The sequence below is a fragment of the Rhinatrema bivittatum genome, chromosome 3 (assembly GCF_901001135.1).
Source record: "Rhinatrema bivittatum chromosome 3, aRhiBiv1.1, whole genome shotgun sequence".
Lineage (NCBI taxonomy): Eukaryota > Metazoa > Chordata > Amphibia > Gymnophiona > Rhinatrematidae > Rhinatrema > Rhinatrema bivittatum.
This window is the reverse complement of record NC_042617.1, coordinates 283,764,652-283,782,131: the sequence shown is the minus strand read 5'-3', so window position 1 is coordinate 283,782,131 and position 17,480 is coordinate 283,764,652. Positions and strand designations below refer to the sequence as shown.

The following is a 17,480-nucleotide window of genomic DNA, read 5'->3' as shown; positions in this document are numbered from 1 at the left end:
CCCAACACCAGGAAAGCCACTACTCGAAGCAGCCGAGAAGGGGCCGGCAATCAAAGACATCAGCCAGCTGAGAAACACGCTGGTCATGCAGTACTGAGTCACAGAAGGATGGCACTGAAAGGGAAGTTCAGGAGGTCATGCAGGCCCATCCACCTTCAGGCAGGATCCTCTGCACCTCTTAAACCATCCCAGACTGCTGAGGATCTGACCTGGCTGTCCTTAAGACCCTCCAGTGACAGAGATTCCTCCTCCTCCCCGGGCTAACTCCCTGTTCCACTGCTCACCCACCCTCGCAGGGAGAAAGTACTTCCCGACGTCTCACCCCCCCCCCCCCCCCCGATGCTGGAATTTAAGCCCAGTACTTTAAATGAACACATAAGAAAATTTATTCTTGCTCGCAGACATGGCTGAGAAACAACACACAATCCCCTTTACCTCGCCTGTCTCCCCCTCCCCGGAATGTAAACCATTCACAAATGCACACGTTTACATTCTGTAACAGAAGCCTGAAGCACTTATTTTGATGTTTACACGAATCGCAATGTGGGTTTCTGGGCCATAGACCGAGCACTGTGGCGCAGAAGGATCCGGGCAAACACCTCAGAACTCAACATCTGCTTGGTGTCTACATTCGCAGCCACGGCACAGAAGGGATGTGCGTGCATCTAGCCGATGTGAAAGGCGGACACAGGAGAAAGAAAAAAATAGACATGAAAGTGAAACCCCCGTCGAAGATGAAAACGCGTCTCACAAAATTATAAAACACTTGTATACTTTTATTTCTTTGTGCACGACAGCTTCCCTTGTATTTAGAGGTCTTGAAAGCTTCCTTTTTTTTTTTTTTTGCTTGGCCAGTCAGACTAGAAAACCGAATACTCTGACAGGCAAGGATTTCCGAGGGGGCTCTGGAGCACCAAACACTGCACAGATAGAAGCACATCTGGCTCAACCAGCTGCTGCCAAGGCCGGCCTCCCTCGGGAAGGAAGCACAGGACTGACGGGTTATTGTTTCGGATGCGAAGATAACTGCGGTGACTCTGCTGAACTTGTAGGTGGGCAAGCAATGCATGCCCAAGGGTGACTCCACACATAAGACCCGCCATCCTCCACAGGAACATGGGAACGGCCATAGCGGGTCACAATCAAAGGGCCCCGCACAGTCCGGCATCCTGTCTCCAACAGTGAGAGGCAACAAGTTCTTGGAGGAAGCGTGTAAGCAACGGGGGGAATGTGCAGCTTTGTTTGCCTGTCTTCTGTCCCCATTCCCACCATCTTTTTTTTTCTCTCTCTCTTTCTGCAGCTAGAGGCGATTAAAAAAAAAAAAAAGGACCATAGACCAAATATCTCTAAATACTCTTGTCAATTTAAAAGCTCAGAGGATTTGCAGAATTGAGGCTAATGAGATTATAGCACTAGGGTAGAAGGGTGGAAATTTAAACATCTGTATTTCTGTTTTGGGGGTTTTGTTATTTTTTTTTTTCTTTTTACTGTGCATCAACTGGGACTCTGGTAGGTGGTTTATGACAGAGCAGTCGAGTAATGAACTGGGTTAAAAGCCAAGCTGGAGATCCAAGTCCTAAACCCTGTGGAATCCCAGCTGTGAAAACGCAAAGGAAATTAAAGAGGATCATTTACAGCAAATAGCTGGGGGGGGGGGGGGGGGGGGCGCTGCACCACAACAGGAAGCACAACCACCCCGACACTAACCAGCGCCTGGACTCTAACTGATTTCTCAGGGCTTTAAATGTTAATACCGGTAAGAAGTTATGAAATGGAAAACGGGGAGGAGATGCACCACGCAAGCCGATTGGCTGTGAGAAATCTAGGCCGACCTGCTCCAGAGAGCTGCTCCACTTTAACAGAGAGAGTTCAGGTAAATGAGGACGAGAAGAAAGTGATCAACCACCAGAGGGGATGAGAAAAATGAAGCTACCACAGGAAACCAATGAGGAAAAAAATAAAAAAATCTCCCCCTCCCCCCCCCCCCCCAAAAAAGTAAGCTCCTTTTATATTTAAACTATGGAATGTCGTAAAAAAAAAAAAAGTGTTTTGACAAAGCCCAAGGGAAAACCCCCCCCCCCCCCCCCCAAGAAAGATGGAGGACAAAAGCCAGATCATTCTTCTCCCTCATAGCACAGACATTACAGCTTTTGTGGAAACTAGAAACCATTCCTTCCAACACCGAGGAGTTCTCATTACACTGCTCCCCTTCCACTTCATCTGTCTTCTAAAAAGGTCACCACACCTTTTTCCCACTCAGCTCACTTAGGCAACTGGAAGTATCCAAGTGTTTCATGCCCCCCAGCTATAATTCTATTGCTGAGATACAGCAGTGAGAGGCTAGGCCTAGATTTTCATCGTATGTTCGCTAAGGCCCTCAAGAGAACCAAGAGACTGCCATGGAACCTTGTGCAGCTCAGTGAAGCGACTCCTCCTACCGTGCCTTAACAGCTAAACCACTGTGGCTGGCCACCATCACCACCAAGATCAGCATTTTAAATCAATACCACATGAATGGACAACCTAGAAAGTGCTTATCTACTCACCTCACTCTTCTCCACCAACACCTCAACTGCTAGGGGTGGGAGGGTTCACTTGGTGAAAGGTCAATGCCTTTCAAGTTCGGATCAATCTATAACACAAGTTTCCTTTGACTGGTTGGTACACCATATTCCTAATCCAACTCTTCTGAGCTCTCACGCCCTTAGTTATGTTGCACTGGGGTATCATGGAGGAAAAATAATCAGTCATCTGGCCAATATTGAGTGCTTAATCTAGGTGGCCAAAATCTATCCACCTAGAATTAAGTTAATTTTAAGACAAAACCCTAGAAATCTGGGTTTGGCTAAAAAAAACTTAGGTTAAATCAAATAACATACATCCCTTCTACCTCCTGCCGCATTTAAAACATCGAGCTGAAGGCTGACAGTTGCCACTTTCCTGCTCCTTTTAGAAGTAGGAGGCTGACAGAATCATCCCTCTCCCTCCTGATTATTTAGTTATTAAATCACAAGAGGCTTGTGAGAAATTGCAAGAGAACCTTGTGAGACTGGGCATGCAAATGGCAGATGACATTTAATGTGGACAAGTGCAAAGTTATGCACGTAGGGAAGTGAAACCCAATTTATAGTTACATAATACAAGGTTCTACACTGGGAGTCACCACCCAGGAAAACAAAATCTAGGCATCATTGTGGATAATATTTTGAAATCCTCTGCCCAGTGTGCAGTGGTGGCCAAAAAGCAAATAGAATGCTAGGAATTATTAGGAAAGGAATGGAGAATAAAACTGAGAATATCATAATGCCTCTGTATTGCTCCATGGTGCAACAGCACCTTGACTAATGTGTGAAAATCTGGTCACCGCATCTCAAAAAAGATATAGCAGAAATAGAAAAGGTATAGAGAAAGGTAAACAAAATGATAAATTGGATGGAATGATTCCCCTATGAGGAAAGGCTAAAAAGGTTAGGACTGTTCAGCTTGGAGAAGAGATGGCTGATGGGAGATATTCCCTCTCATGCCATGTTTAAATCCCATCTAAAGACCCAGTTTTTTAAACCGCTTTTAAATCTTATGCCCAATTGACTGCGTTAGTCTTAACTTTCTTTTCTTTTAACCATTGTCTTCCTTTATGAAATACCCCAAGCTCTTGTCCTGTATGTTTGTCTTATTATGGGTGGTCTCCATCGAAGACTTATGAGGAGAGGTTGATGAACCTGAATATGTACGAGGGTAAGTCAGTAAGTAAGTCACAAATCTCTCTACTAAGGTAATAAAACATATATCTGTAATGTTGTCATATTCCATAGATGGCAGCACCTTAGAAGTGCTTATGTACATAAATAGTTATTTAAACTGTGCATGCGCAGGGGCTGTGTACACAAGGAAAATGGCTGCCGTGTTGACAGATTGTACGGTCGAAGAACAACATGCTGTTGTCCGATTTTTATGGGCTAAGGGCTTAGTGGCAAAAGACATTCATAAAGAAATGTATCCAGTATATGGAGAGAAATGTCTCTCGCGTAAAGCAATTTCTAACTGGACCGATAAATTTGCACAAGAACGTGCCAACGTGAACGACAAAACCAGACCTGGTCGACCTGTAGAGATTGCGACAGAGGCAACTGTGAAGCAGGTTGAAGAGATGGTTCACGCTAACCGGAGGGTAACAATTGACGAAGTTGCCAAAGAAATTGGGTGTTCTCACAGATTAGCATATTCCTTAGTGCACGATGCATTGAACTTTCGCAAAGTCTGTGCAAGATGGATTCCCAAACAGCTGACCGAAGACAATAAGAACAACCGGATGGGTGTCTGTTTGGAAAATCTCTGCCATTATGCAAACAAAGGTGAATCAATGATGGCACGTATTGTTACTGGTGACGAATCATGGGTGCACCACTATCAACCAGAAGCGAAACACGATTCCATGCAGTGGAAGCATCCACTATCACTGACACCGAGAAAGTTCAAGCTTGTGCCTTCTGCAGGAAAGGTGATGTTGACTGTGTTTTGGGACCGAGATGGGATTCTCTTAACCAGTTTTCAGAAGCGTGGTGAATCTGTTAATTCGGCTTCCTACTGCGCTACTCTATTAAAGCTTAAAGGAGCTAATCGTAGAAAACGCCCAGATCTGGAAAAAAGAGGAGTGCTGATTCTTCACGATAATGTCAGACCACACACTTCGAATGAGACTCGTCAGACAATTGCGAACCTGCACTGGGAAGTTCTTGAACATCCACCATACAGTCCGGATTTGGCACCCAGCAATTTTCACTTGTTTGGCAAACTGAAAAGCCATCTCAGTGGTAAACATTTCACCAGCGATGAAGAAGTGGAACAAGAGGTGAAGCGCTGGTTACGATGCCAGCCAAAAGACTTTTACGCAGAAGGTTTTGACGGACTTTTCAAACTCTGGGACAATGTATAAATGTTTGCGGCGATTACATTGAAAAGTAGTTGGTTTTTCCAGAAAAACTGTTTGTGACTATATTCTGTATATTTCACAGTAAATAATTCATCTTTTGCATTTAAATAAATTTCATGAATATTAATCCCATGTATGTTTGTGACTTACTTACTGACTTACCCTCGTATACCCTGGAGGAGAGGAGGAGCAGGGGTGATATGATACAGACCTTCAGATACTTGAAAGGTTTTAATGATCCATGGTCATCGTCAAACCTTTTCATTGGAAACAATTTAGTAGAACTAGGGGTCACAAATTGAAACTCCAGGGAGGAAGACTTAGAACCAATGTCAGGAAATATTTCTTCATAGAGAGGGTGGTGGATGCCCGGAATGCACTTCCGGAGGAAGTGGTGAAGACTAAAACTGTGAAGGATTTCAAAGGGGCATGGGATAAACACTGTGGATCTCTAAAGGCTAGAGGGGAATAAATAAAAAAAACTTGGGGGTAATCTGCACAGAGGGGTAGTTACTACCCTTAACATAAACATGTGGGTAACCTCTACAGAGCGGCAGTTACTACTTTGGGAAGCTTGCTGGGCAGACTAGATGGACCATTTTGGTCTTTTTCTGCCGTCATTACTATGTTATTATATGTTATTAGATTGTAAGCTCTATTGAGCAGGGATTGTCTTTTATATATTTGTACAGTGCTGCATATGTTGTACAGTACTATAGAAATGTTAAGTAGTAGTAGCAGCAGTAGTAGATATTTATTTATTTTTCTATACCGATGTTCATCAGATGTTTACAGAGTAGCGGAGGGGTCTATCGGTGTAGACTTCCTGATTTGCATTGTAGCTTTGCGAGCTTATTGGGCTTTGTGACATTATGTATCATTATACATTGCACAATGAACTTAGTAGCTTCTTACAATGAGGTTAGTAACTTTTACAATAAATTAGTATCTTTTTACAATGAGTTTTGTTGAGTTTTGTAACATTATTTATCATTATACATTGTATAGTGGGTTTAGTGTTTTTTTACAATTAAATTAGTAGCTTTTTACAGTGACTTTTGTTGAGCTTTGTAACATTGTGTATCATTATACATTATTCAGTGAACTTAGTAGCTTTTTACAATGCGATTAGTAGCTTTTTACAATGAGGTTAGTAAATTTTTACAAAGAGATTAGTAACTTTTATACGGTGACTTTTGTGTCCTTTAGCCAAGCATCTTTGTGGCTGTCTTGTGATTGGTCTATGGAGAGTCATTTTCTGAAATAGTGGGGGTGGACAGAGAGCATTGGAACTCTGTATGTGATATAATAAGAAAGCTTGTATCATTGGGGTTGACCGCAATAGGTGATTTGCAGTTCTGTGGGGGGGTGTTATGAGAAGGGGTGGGGAGAAGGGGGGAAGATGTGTGTGAAGGTGGGGGGCAATTTACCTGTGTGTGTGTTGGGAGTTGGGTGGTGGGTAGTTGGGTATGCTTTTTTGAAGAGCCATGTTTTCAGGTTCTTTTTGAATGATTGGGTTGTGGGGTTGAGTCTGATTTGTGGTGGTAGGCTGTTCCAGAGAGATGGACCTGCTATAGTTAGGGTTCAGTTCCTTGTTGAGGTCAGGTGGGCTGTTTTTGGTGATGGCATTGAGATGGGTCCAGTGCTGTAGAGCGGAGTGCTCTCTGGGTGGTTTGAAAGTGTAGGGCTGGGCTTGGCCAGTCAAATTTTTCGGTGTATAGTGCTTTGTGTATGAGGGTTAGCACTTTGTATTGAATCCTGTGTGGGATGGGCAGCCAGTGCAAGTTTTTGAGGATTGGGGTGATGTGTTCAGATCTTTTGGTGTTTGAGAGTGATCTTGCCACTGCATTTTGGAGGAGTTGTAGTGGCCTGAGAATATTGGATGGGAGGCCCAGAAGTAGTGCGTCACAATAGTCGAGTTTGGAGAATAGTAGTGCATGGAGAACTGTTCTGTAGTCTGGGATGTGGAGAAGTGGTTTGATTTTTTTGAGTATCTTTTATTATTGAGTTGATATATTTCTTCATGTTGAGTTTGTTGTCTATGATTACGCCGAGATCTCTGGCTGAGGAGGTTATTCTGTCATCGGAGGCAGGTGCTGAGTTGTTGTCTTTGATAGTTGAGATGGTCTTGATATTAATGTGAAATATTTCAGTTTTGTTGTGATTGAGGTTGAGGGATAGTTGAGATAGTGTTTGTGTTATCTTCGGAAGGTATTTGTTCCAAGTTTTTAGTGTGTTTGTGATAGTTTCTTTTATGGGGAATAGGATCTGAACATCGTCGGCGTATAGGAAGAATGTTAGATTTAATCCGGTTAGGAGTGTGCATAGGGGGAGGATATATATGTTGAAAAGGGTGGAGAGGGATGAGCCTTGAGGTACACCATGTGTGAGGGGGATTTGTTTGGATTCCATAGAGTTAAGTCTGACTTTGTATGATTGGTTTGTTAGGTAAGATTTGAACCATTTAAGTATGGTGTTGGTTAGACCGATGTCAGTTAGTCTGCTCAGCAGGATTTCATGATTGACAGTGTCAAAGGCAGCAGAGATGTCGAGTAGGATGAGGAGGTAGGATTGACCGTGATCAAGACCTTTGAGGAGGTGGTCTGTGAGGGAGAGGAGGAGCGTTTCAGTGTTGAAGTTTTTTCTGAATCAGTGTTGGGAGTGGGATAGGATGTTGTGGTTTTCCAGGTGAGCTGAAAGTTGATGGTTGACGAATTTTTCAAGGATCTTTGCGATGAAAGGGAGATTGGAGATGGGTCGGTAATTTGCTGGATCAGCTGGGTTGAGTTTTGGCTTCTTGAGGATTGGTTTGACGCTGGCACATTTCAGAGAGTCAGAGAAAGTACCTTGTTCGAGTGAGATATTGACTATGCCTGCTATGGGTCTGGCTATGGTGTTTGGGATTTGTTTTAGGAGTTTTATGGGGATGGGTCGAGGGGGTGTGCAGCTGGGTTTATTTTTTGAATGATTTTTTCCACTTCGGAAGAGATGACTGTTTCAAATTGGGTCCAGGATGGTGTGGTGATGTGTTCTGAGTTGGGTGCATGTTGGTTGTTGTACGGGTTGGCGGCGATAATTTTAGTGATTTTATCTTTGAAGTAGTTGGCGAGTTCTTCACAATTTCTGGAGGAGTATTCTTGGTGAGGTGTGTTAGGGTTCGGTTGTATCAGATCTGTCACATAGGCAAATAAGGCTTTGGGATTAAATTGGTGGTCATGGATCTTTCTGGCGTATCATATCAGCCTCATATCCCTCAAGCTCCCTACCTCTACCATAAACTAACCCCTGCAACACAAGAGACCTCCTTCTCCCTCCTGCTACCCTGTTTCCAGTTACCAAAGATCTTTGCCTTGGGGCTTGCATTTGAGATACAACAATTGTAAGTAGGATTTACCAGTACAATAAATAATTTCAAACTTAAAGAATATTTGTCTTGAGGACTGATTGGAGATAGAGGTCTATAAAATGACTGGAGTGGAATGAATAAACATGAATCAGTTGTTTATTCTTTCAAAAAGTACAAAGACAAGGGGACATACAATGAAGTGACTAGGTGGAAACATTGAAAATTAATAAGAGAAAAAAGTTTACTCAATGCATAATAAAACTCTGGAATTTGTTGCCGGAAGATGTGGTGAAAGCTATTGGTGTAGCTGGGCTTAAAAAAGGTTTGGACAAGTTCCTGGAGGAAAAGTCCATTAACAATTATTAAGGTAGAGTTGCAGAAATCCATTGCTTATCCCTGGAATGAGTAGATTGGAATCTATCTGCCCCTTGGGATCCTGCCAGGTACTTGTGACCTGGCTTGGCCACTGTTGGAATCAGGATGCTGGAATTGATGGACCTTTGGTCTGACCCAGTATGACAAATCTTATGTTCTTATGAATGCACAAGTAGGGTTAAGGGGTTCAATTTTGAGGTTTTTATATACCGACATTCATCTGGGATATCACATCGGATATCAAATGTTATCCTGCCTCCTCCTCCCATCCACCAGACAGAAGCCCCCCCCCCCCCCAAACTGAGCAAGGAGAAGGATATAGTCTTACCTCCTGGAGCAACACCGACAGCCAAGACAGGAGAAAGTAAAACTATATTCTCCTCCTGGCTCAGGATGGTTCTGATAAGTGGAAGGGGGTCTTGAGGGAGGACTGCAGGTGGGGGCAGCCTGCCCTACCCCTTCTGTCCTACTTGCACTTTCACATGGGTTGGAGGGGGATTCTGGGGCAGTGGGGGGGGGTGAAGGTGAAGGCCACCCGCCCCCTGATTCTAGTTTGAATTCTGATAAGAGGAGGGGGGGATGCTGGGAGTGTGGGGTTTGCGACTATTCTGAAATGCAGCGTGAGGAAGGGAAGATTCGACCAGCCAGATTTAAAGACTGCTGTTGCAACACCTAGATTTGACATATTAAATTATTAGTGCTATAGCTTCACGTTATTAGGTTCCATTTTAGGAGTTACTACCCAGGAAAACGATCTGGGCATCATAGTTGATTTTACATTGAAATCGTTGACTCAGTGTGCTGTGGCGGTCAAAACAGGAAACAATGTTAGAAATTATTAGGAAGGGAATGGCAAATAAAACGGCCTCTGTATCGCTCAATGTTAGACTGCACCCTAAATACTGCATGCAGTTCTGGTCGCCACATCTCAAAAACAATATAATTGCACTGGAGAAAGTACAGAGAAGGGCAACCAAAAGGGCATGGAACAGTTCCCCTATGAGGAAAGGCTAAAGAGGTTAGGGCTATTCAGCTTGGAGAAAAGATTGCTGAGGGGGGGATATGATAGAGGTCTACAAAATCATGAAAGGAACTGAACAGGTAAGTTAATGTAAAACAGTTATTTACTTTTTCGGACAATACAAGGACTAGGGGAGACTCCATGAAGTTAGCAAGTAGCACATATCAAACAAATCGGAGAACATTCTTTTTCACTCAACACACAATTAAGCTCTGAAATTAATTGCAAGAGGATGTGGTTAAGGGAGCTGGGTTTAAAAGAGGTTTGGATAAGTTCCTGGAGGAGAAGTCCATAAACAGCTATCAATCCATAGGGAATAGCCACTGCTTGTTGCCGGCATTAGTAGCATGGAATCTAATATTTGGGTACTTGCCAGATACTTGTGACTTGGATTGGCCACTGTTGGATACTGGGCTTGATGGACTCTTGATCTGACCCAGTATGGCATATCTTATGTTATGTTCTAATGCTGAAAATTTGCACTAGCCACCTAACTTCCCACCAAGCGCCCCCCCCCCCCCCCCCCCCCCCCCCCCCCCAAAAAAAAAAAAAAACCTGCCCCTGGGACTAAGCACTAATGAAAATAAATTCCTAGATATATAAACTTGGCCCTGGTCAGTTTTCAAAAGGTGCCAGGTTAGGCTCCTAAACCCTTTGATAACTAGAGATGGGTATTCAGAAGAAACAAAATAGGAAATGAGATGAAATTTCCTTTTCATTTCATTTCATCCTCAAAGCAAAACAACTAAAAATCCAAAAAATTTTCATTGGTTTTCAAGTTTTGTTTTGAAAACAAAAAAATTGATCCATCAGGACTAGGCTCAGGGCTAAAGCCAGAGCCTTACATAGGGAATAGGATGAGGCCCAAAGCAGGGACCTCAGCTTACACCTGATCCCAGCACCAGGGCCTGGACCTAGGCCTGAGACCAGGGCCTTGCCTAGGCATAGGATATGGCTCGACGCAGAGGCCACAGCCTAGGCCAGAGTGCAATACTGGGGCCTCAGCTGAGACTCCAAAAATTGAAAAAAAAATTACCTGCTCCATTGAGGATCCAGTGATGTGGTCCAGGTCCAGGCCGGATGCCTGGGTCTGATACTGTGGCCCAGTCCGGAGATTGGGTCCAGACACCAAGGTCTTGGCCTGGACCTGGCCTGGACCTGGCCTGATGCTGGGCCCGACATGGAGGCCAGGTCCTGACGCCAGGGCTCAGACCCAGGCCTGATGGTGCAGCCCAGTCCGGAGACCAGGTCCTGACATTGGGCCATCAGCCTGGACCCAGGCCTGATGCAGGGCTCAGCCCAGTGGCCGGGTCCCAACCCCGGGGCCTCAGTCCAGGGTCAGACCTAGGCCTGGCACCCAGACCTCGGAGGTCGTCTGTCTTTCTTCTTCCATAATATGACTCTGTCTGCTTGGGAGACCCAGGTATTAGGTTCAGTATGCAAGGGCAAAGCTTCAGTGTGGGTCTAGGCGTCAGGACTGGGCCTCAAAGCTTGGTCCCCAATGCCTAGGCTGCTGTAGGTCGCTGTGACCTTGCCCTAGGTCTTATGCAATGCCTAGGTTTCAACCTTGGCCTAGGCCTCCCCCTAGACCGGGTAAGTGGGGGCTGGGGAGAATCCTAGCCCCAGCATTTTTTCAGGTGGGATGGATGAGTAGGAAGCATGGGAAGCCTCGGGTGGGATGGATGGGTAAGGGGCATGGGAAGCCTCTTTTCTTTTTGTTAAAAAAAAAAAAAGTTAACTAAATAAATGAAATAAACATTAGATGAAATGAAATTCATGGGAAACCAAACCCCCAAAAATGAAACGAAAAACTAAACTTTTTTTCCTTCACACTCCTAATGATAACGAACCTCTAAATAACTTTGTTATAAAATTATTTTTCAGACTTTTTTTTGGGGGGGGGGGGGGGGGGGGGAAGAGGGTGAGGTCTCCCCCCATTCAAATGATCCTGCAGCTTTAACTATAGCCCCTGACAGTTTTCGGGCTGGATTCATTTATTCTCAGCAAGTTATATTTTCTCTTATATCTCATTTTCATTGGGTATATCTGCGTGTTGATGTCAAGAAAGAACATCTGGCGAGATCTTAAACGTACAAAAAAAATTTTTTTAAATCTGTTGTTGCCCTGTTGACTGTAGAGTACGTTTTATGATCGAAGCCAAACCCCACGCTTCTGTCATTCTGAATGCCTGACACGGGACACCAGGTCTACTTACTTCATGCCCGCACTGGTTTATTTCATGTTTGCATCAGACAGGAACATTTAATTTAAAAAAAAAAAACCCCCACATATATTATTACTTATCAGTTCTGTTAAGCAAACAATCCTATCAGCTTTTAAACCAGAAAACAAATCGCTGCACACAGAGAGACAGATTACATTGAGGGGGGGGGGGGAGTCTTTACAGTGTCAGATTGAGGGCGAGCATACAGGGGAATGGGGTAGAGTGGGGGGGGGGGGGGGAGAGAGCGAGGAGGGCCCAGCCACCCTTGATCTGTCCCTGGCTGCACAATTCCACGAGGAAAACATCCCCTTCCATTTCACAATCTCCATTCCCGTCACAAGGGTGTGTCACTTCCCCCGTGCTCGTGTGTCAGGAAGAGCTCGGCAGCGGACGCGTGCTCCAGCTTCATGCAGACAGACAGACCGACTGGTGAAACATCCAAACGCAGCAGAAGGGAGGGGGGGAGAGAAAAACTTTTACAGCTGTGCCGCATCGCCAAAAGACTCAGTGCTGCTCAAAGGATGAGCCGGGGTTTCTTTCTTTCCAGTGTTACTCTTGTAAAGTAATCAATTGCTAATTCCTGTCATCCAGAAAGTATTCTACAACGGATTGCATGCTATGATCTTCCTGGAGCAGGAACAGAAATACCGCAGCACGACCTCACATTACAGCCTCCAGAGTCACGCCGAACTGACTCCCCACCCCCTTTTTTTTTTTTTAATTAAAAGATGTTTCTTATGCACGCAGCAGGAGGAAACAAACAAAATTTGGCCTAGCCGGTTAGTGAGGGAGATCCAGCTGCATGCAAGGGAAGAGGAGAGGGCTGTCAAGTTTTAGAAAGCTCAGGGGAAAATAAAAAAACAAAAACTATAGATCACTTTTTTTTTTTTTAAGGGACAATCAATTGTTTATAGACTAGCAGGAAAAAAAAAAAAGTCCGGTACTGTAATCGGTTCCTTAGAAGAGCGAGCAGATGACCAACGTGCAGGACACTTCCGTGGGTAAACAACGATTTCCCTGTATAAAACGACCCTCAGTCAGTGCAGTGAAAAGCTTCAACCATGTGGAAAGGAGGCGCTCCGGGGACGCATTTAGGGTGGGGTGAGGGGAAATATGCACACGGATTGCATTTTCATATGTGCATGCGATATTTTCCATGGGGAAGAAGGGGCAAAAAAAAAAAAAAAGGACCTGAAGGAAAAACAGGCGCCAATATCTGTAGTACTTTGCACCCCGTGGCAAGTTTCAAAGCAAAAAGTCTGTGCAAAGTTTGGCTTGGAAACATAGGCCAGGGTTCTCCGGTAAACAGCAGCCTCCCTGGACCTTGCCCCGAAAGATTCAGTTTGCAGGCACAGGGAATCATTTTAAGACTCCAGCTGCCTGATGGTTGGAGCCGTTCCACCTTTTAGCAGCAACTCGGTCAGGAACTCCTGGATCTCTTATCCCCACAAGGTAATGAGGGGAGAGCTTCTTACCTGTTAAGGTGGGGCTAATGAACAAACCAGATTAAGAGTCGTAATGTTATCGACAGTTGTATTTCTGTTTTTTTTGCAGAATTCTGGGCTCTTCAGTACTAAAATGTACTTTGTACAAAACACAAGAGAGGAGGAGGGCGGAGGATATTGTTTCTCATACATGTAAAGATATTTTGCAAGCACACACTCAGCTCAATGACTGCGAGTCACTGTCCTTGCTCTGCAAAATCTAAAATCAGTGCAGAAAATCGGGGGGGGGAGGCCAGAGGCAGACTTGCCAAATTGTAAAAGCCGCTTGTTCTGTTCTCTTTTGCAAGATGTTAAAGGAAATGAGCAATGATTTAAAAATAAAAAACGCTAAAAATTTGTCTTCAGTTCTCATCTTCTGTGAAATTAAAACTCAGAAGTTCTTTGAAGTTCATGGCAGGGCACTGTCAGACGAAAACAGACTGATGTGGAATATTAATGTCCCTCGTTTTTTGGGCAATGCTTAGTAACACATTTTATAATTAAATGTTAGCAGAGCAGTTTGTTTAATGGAGGAAAGAGCAGGAAAACCAAGAACCTGCAAACTCACCATTCAATGTGCGACCATGAAAGCATCATTCAAACTCCTCATGGCCAAACCTAGATGGCATGCTCTTTGGGAAATGAGCGCCATGACCACGTGAATTGTTTTGTACAGCACGGAGGGTGCTATTAAAAATATATATATATATTTTTGCGTATGCTGGGCAGTAACTACAATTTTACCCTGAAATGTTTAAGACAGCCAACTTGCCTCCAGGGTAGCTATACAACTATTTATTACTAAGTAATATTTGAAGTGTGATGTCATGGAAAAAAGTCTGACAGGCAGAAGGATATGATCTCAAATGAGATGGTGGGAGGTGGAAGAACACCTGACAGAAGACAAGGCCAAACATAAATAAATAAGATGTGTTGGTCATGTACTTGAGAGGTTCTGGTGAAAGATTAGCTAATTCAATACCAGGGGGGCAGGATAGCAGGCAGAAGAGAGCAAAGAACCCTGGGCAGTGACAAAAAATGGTCACCCATCAGGAAACACGGGTGAAGGAAAGACTAAAGCTGAGCACGGAGAGGACTGACACACCATATTCATACCGAAGCCTGCAGATGATGAGGATACTGGTAAGAATGGATGCTAGGAGTGCAGACCTCAAAATAGCGAGAGAAGTCTTGGATGAAAGGTAGGGGAACGATATTTTAGGCTGTCATTACGGCAACGTAACGTGCACAAGGCTTAAGCTGTAAGAAGATATGGGCAATCCATCAAGAGGGAATAATGGCAGATATTGCTGGTTATCAGATGCCCATCAGTGCTAGCCAATTGATTATTTTTTTAGCACATTTTGGAACAATCGAGATGATTTTGGAGAAGTTCGAGCTACTGGATGATTCGGAATAGGAAATAAAACTAGTTACCCTTCTGCCATCTGAATGAATTTAAGCCCTTCTCCATTGTCCAATAAAACCACTTTTGCTAAGAAGATTCATGGCAGAACCTAGATTTCTATTTTTTTTTTATAATTATTCACATACACCTGCCTTTGGGTGTGCCAAGAAGCGGGAGGCAGAGGGTCTCTGACTGTAGCTGCCAAAGAAGTGGCTTGGGGGGTAGCCCCATAATTACACCCCAGAGCTAGGAAGGCTAGTTAGGAGACCAGATGCTGAATAGAGTAAACCTACACACATCTCCCCCTTTGGCAAATTCCACCATGCCAAACCAATAATGGCAGTTAATCACACTCAGCGAGTTAAATAAGGTCATTACTTCAGAAACCACTGTGGGGGAGACTGAAATGCTTGCAAAGGTTTTCATGAGCATCCACTGACCCTTGATGATGGGCAGAAGAAACCACACCTGACCTTGCTGTCTAAGATCCTGCTCTTAGGCCCCATGCAGCCTGCACGCCCCAGTCACTTCCCTCACTGCCTGCTTCTAGCAGCTCGGTCTCCTCATAGATGGCGCAACTGTGGGTGTTGGTTTTTTTTGCAAGAAAAACTTAAGACAGTTCAACAAGATGATGGAAAACAGCTGGAATGTGAGCTAGAGTCAGCTGTTGCTGGTACAGTGGGGGATCTAAAGTTCTAACCTTTTCCTGTTTCCTGCTAGCCAGAAATTCTTTTTTCAGAAGACAGAAAAAGCAGAATTTTCTTTTCTGCTTATGTCTGGAATTTTTTGTCTGTGGGCCATCTTTTCACCTCATTTTCTGTTAAACACTTTCCCATCCTATGCTTAGCACAGTTCACTCTGGGCCTTGCAGCTTCCTCCCCCCCCAACCCTAGCAACCTCCTCTGGCTTGCAGTAGGTGAAATCCCTGTACGTCTCCTCCTTCAAATCTCTCCTGCCTCGCAGGAACCATGCTCCATTAGTTTCAATAAAATTTGCCTCAACTGCTGCAGTCGGTCATCACCCCCATGCCACCACTCATATTTCCTAAGTCTCCTTTGTCCCCTGTCACAGTGAGCTTCCTTTAAAATTCTCCTTTTTCCTCTGCCTTCCATAAGGTCACTGAGGGATAATTTTCGTCATTTTTTCATGTCTGAAGGACTGGCTGACGCCTTCATTATTCCTCCTCGCTCTGTAGGGGTTATCAGGCGGACCTTTCTTTGGGGAGGAAGGGGGGGGGATCACTGCCTCTGGAGAGAGCTCTAGCTCTCTCCTACCATATCCTCCTCACACGAGGCCCTCCCCGAAACCATCAATTCCACCTACCTGGTCATGAACGCATCAACCCCCCTACCCAAGACGGAAATGTCAGTAGCCACTGCTCTAGAGGAAGAAAACCCCACCGCTTGCCTGTTGGCTTGATCACTGTTTAAGGCAAACGTCTGACTTCAGATGTACTAATCTAGCCTGCTGCCATCTTATCTCCTCCCCCATTTTTAGGAAATATTTTTTTTGTTTGTTTGGTTTTTTTTTGCGGAAGGAGTTGTGCAGATAACACATGGCACAAGTCTCTGTAGTACAAAGAAAGCTTATCTTTCTGAAGAGTTATAATTTGCGCTGGAACCTGAAGATGACTAAGCTGGAGGAGGGGGTTCTGAAATGTGAAATTATACTTGATAATGAAGGCATCAGCTCCTACTCCCTTTGATGGTGTGGCTCAGAGGACGTCATCACCATCAGAGAGGGTAGGAGCCGAGGCGGACCTCTGCACGCTGGGAGCCCCAAAGCGGTGCAGCAAGCTGGATGGTGGCAATGGTCCAGCAGTTGGAAGCCGCGGGGGCTGGGACGGAAGACAGAGCATTCTGTTTCAGACAAAGTTGACGGGTTTTTTTTTTTCTTCTGAATTTATGCAAATGCCTCATGAGAAGCTATTGTAATGACCCGTGACTTTCAGTTTTCAGAGTCTCTGGGAAGCAATTGCGGCAAAGCAGCTATCCTTCTCTGTTCAAATTAAAAGGCTATCCGATCAGTTTGAGAAAGTGATGGTGGATTTTACGGAGGAACAGAAACTGGATATTTGGGTCAGGCAAGCAGAAGTTAACAATTACTTGTTGGTCAAAGATACTACTATTTTACATGTTAAATGTGAAAGCTCAAAATATGGTTAGGTGGGAAGAATCTACCCTTGACAAATTTTCCCCTAAGGATAGGCCGGTTTCCCGGGAGCGTGACAGTGTAAGAAGCTGCCCCAGGCTGTAACTGAATTATAGCTTATTGCATTTTTCAATTTAATGTTTAATTTTCCTTCGTTTCTTCTTCCTTGTCTCTCCATTTACTATCTTCTCCCCCTTGATAAATTTATGGACCAATTACTCGGGATTGAGCTATTTTCCTGTTTCTTTTTTCCCCCCTTCTGTGCATGTTGTTTTTGTCTTAGGGTTTTTCCTTTGAGCCTGATGCTTTGTAATATATATGGAAATTATTTAAAAAAAAAAACACGAAACAACAACCATCACTGGTGCTGCATTGTGCTTCCTAAAAGGCAGCGGGGGGGGGGGGGGGGGGGGGGTTAGCCTGTACAGAGCAGCGATTACAACCTAAACAGCAGTGGCATGAGTTTACTGGGCCTCCAGGAAGGCTCGGGGACCTGCATGAAGGTCAACACAGCCAAACCCAAACTTCAGTGACAGCGGTT

At 44.4% G+C, this 17,480-nt stretch overlaps 1 protein-coding gene and 1 long non-coding RNA gene across 2 annotated transcripts in view; one reads left to right on the top strand and one right to left on the bottom strand.

Annotated features, from left to right (window-relative positions):
- The window catches only part of LRP1 (LDL receptor related protein 1), a 657,378-nt gene that overhangs the window by 487,686 nt on the left and 152,212 nt on the right, over positions 1-17,480 (bottom strand).
- LOC115087539 lies at positions 13,202-13,737 on the top strand. Its single transcript, XR_003855536.1, has 2 exons — positions 13,202-13,348; positions 13,451-13,737. It is a non-coding gene; the product is annotated as an uncharacterized LOC115087539 (long non-coding RNA).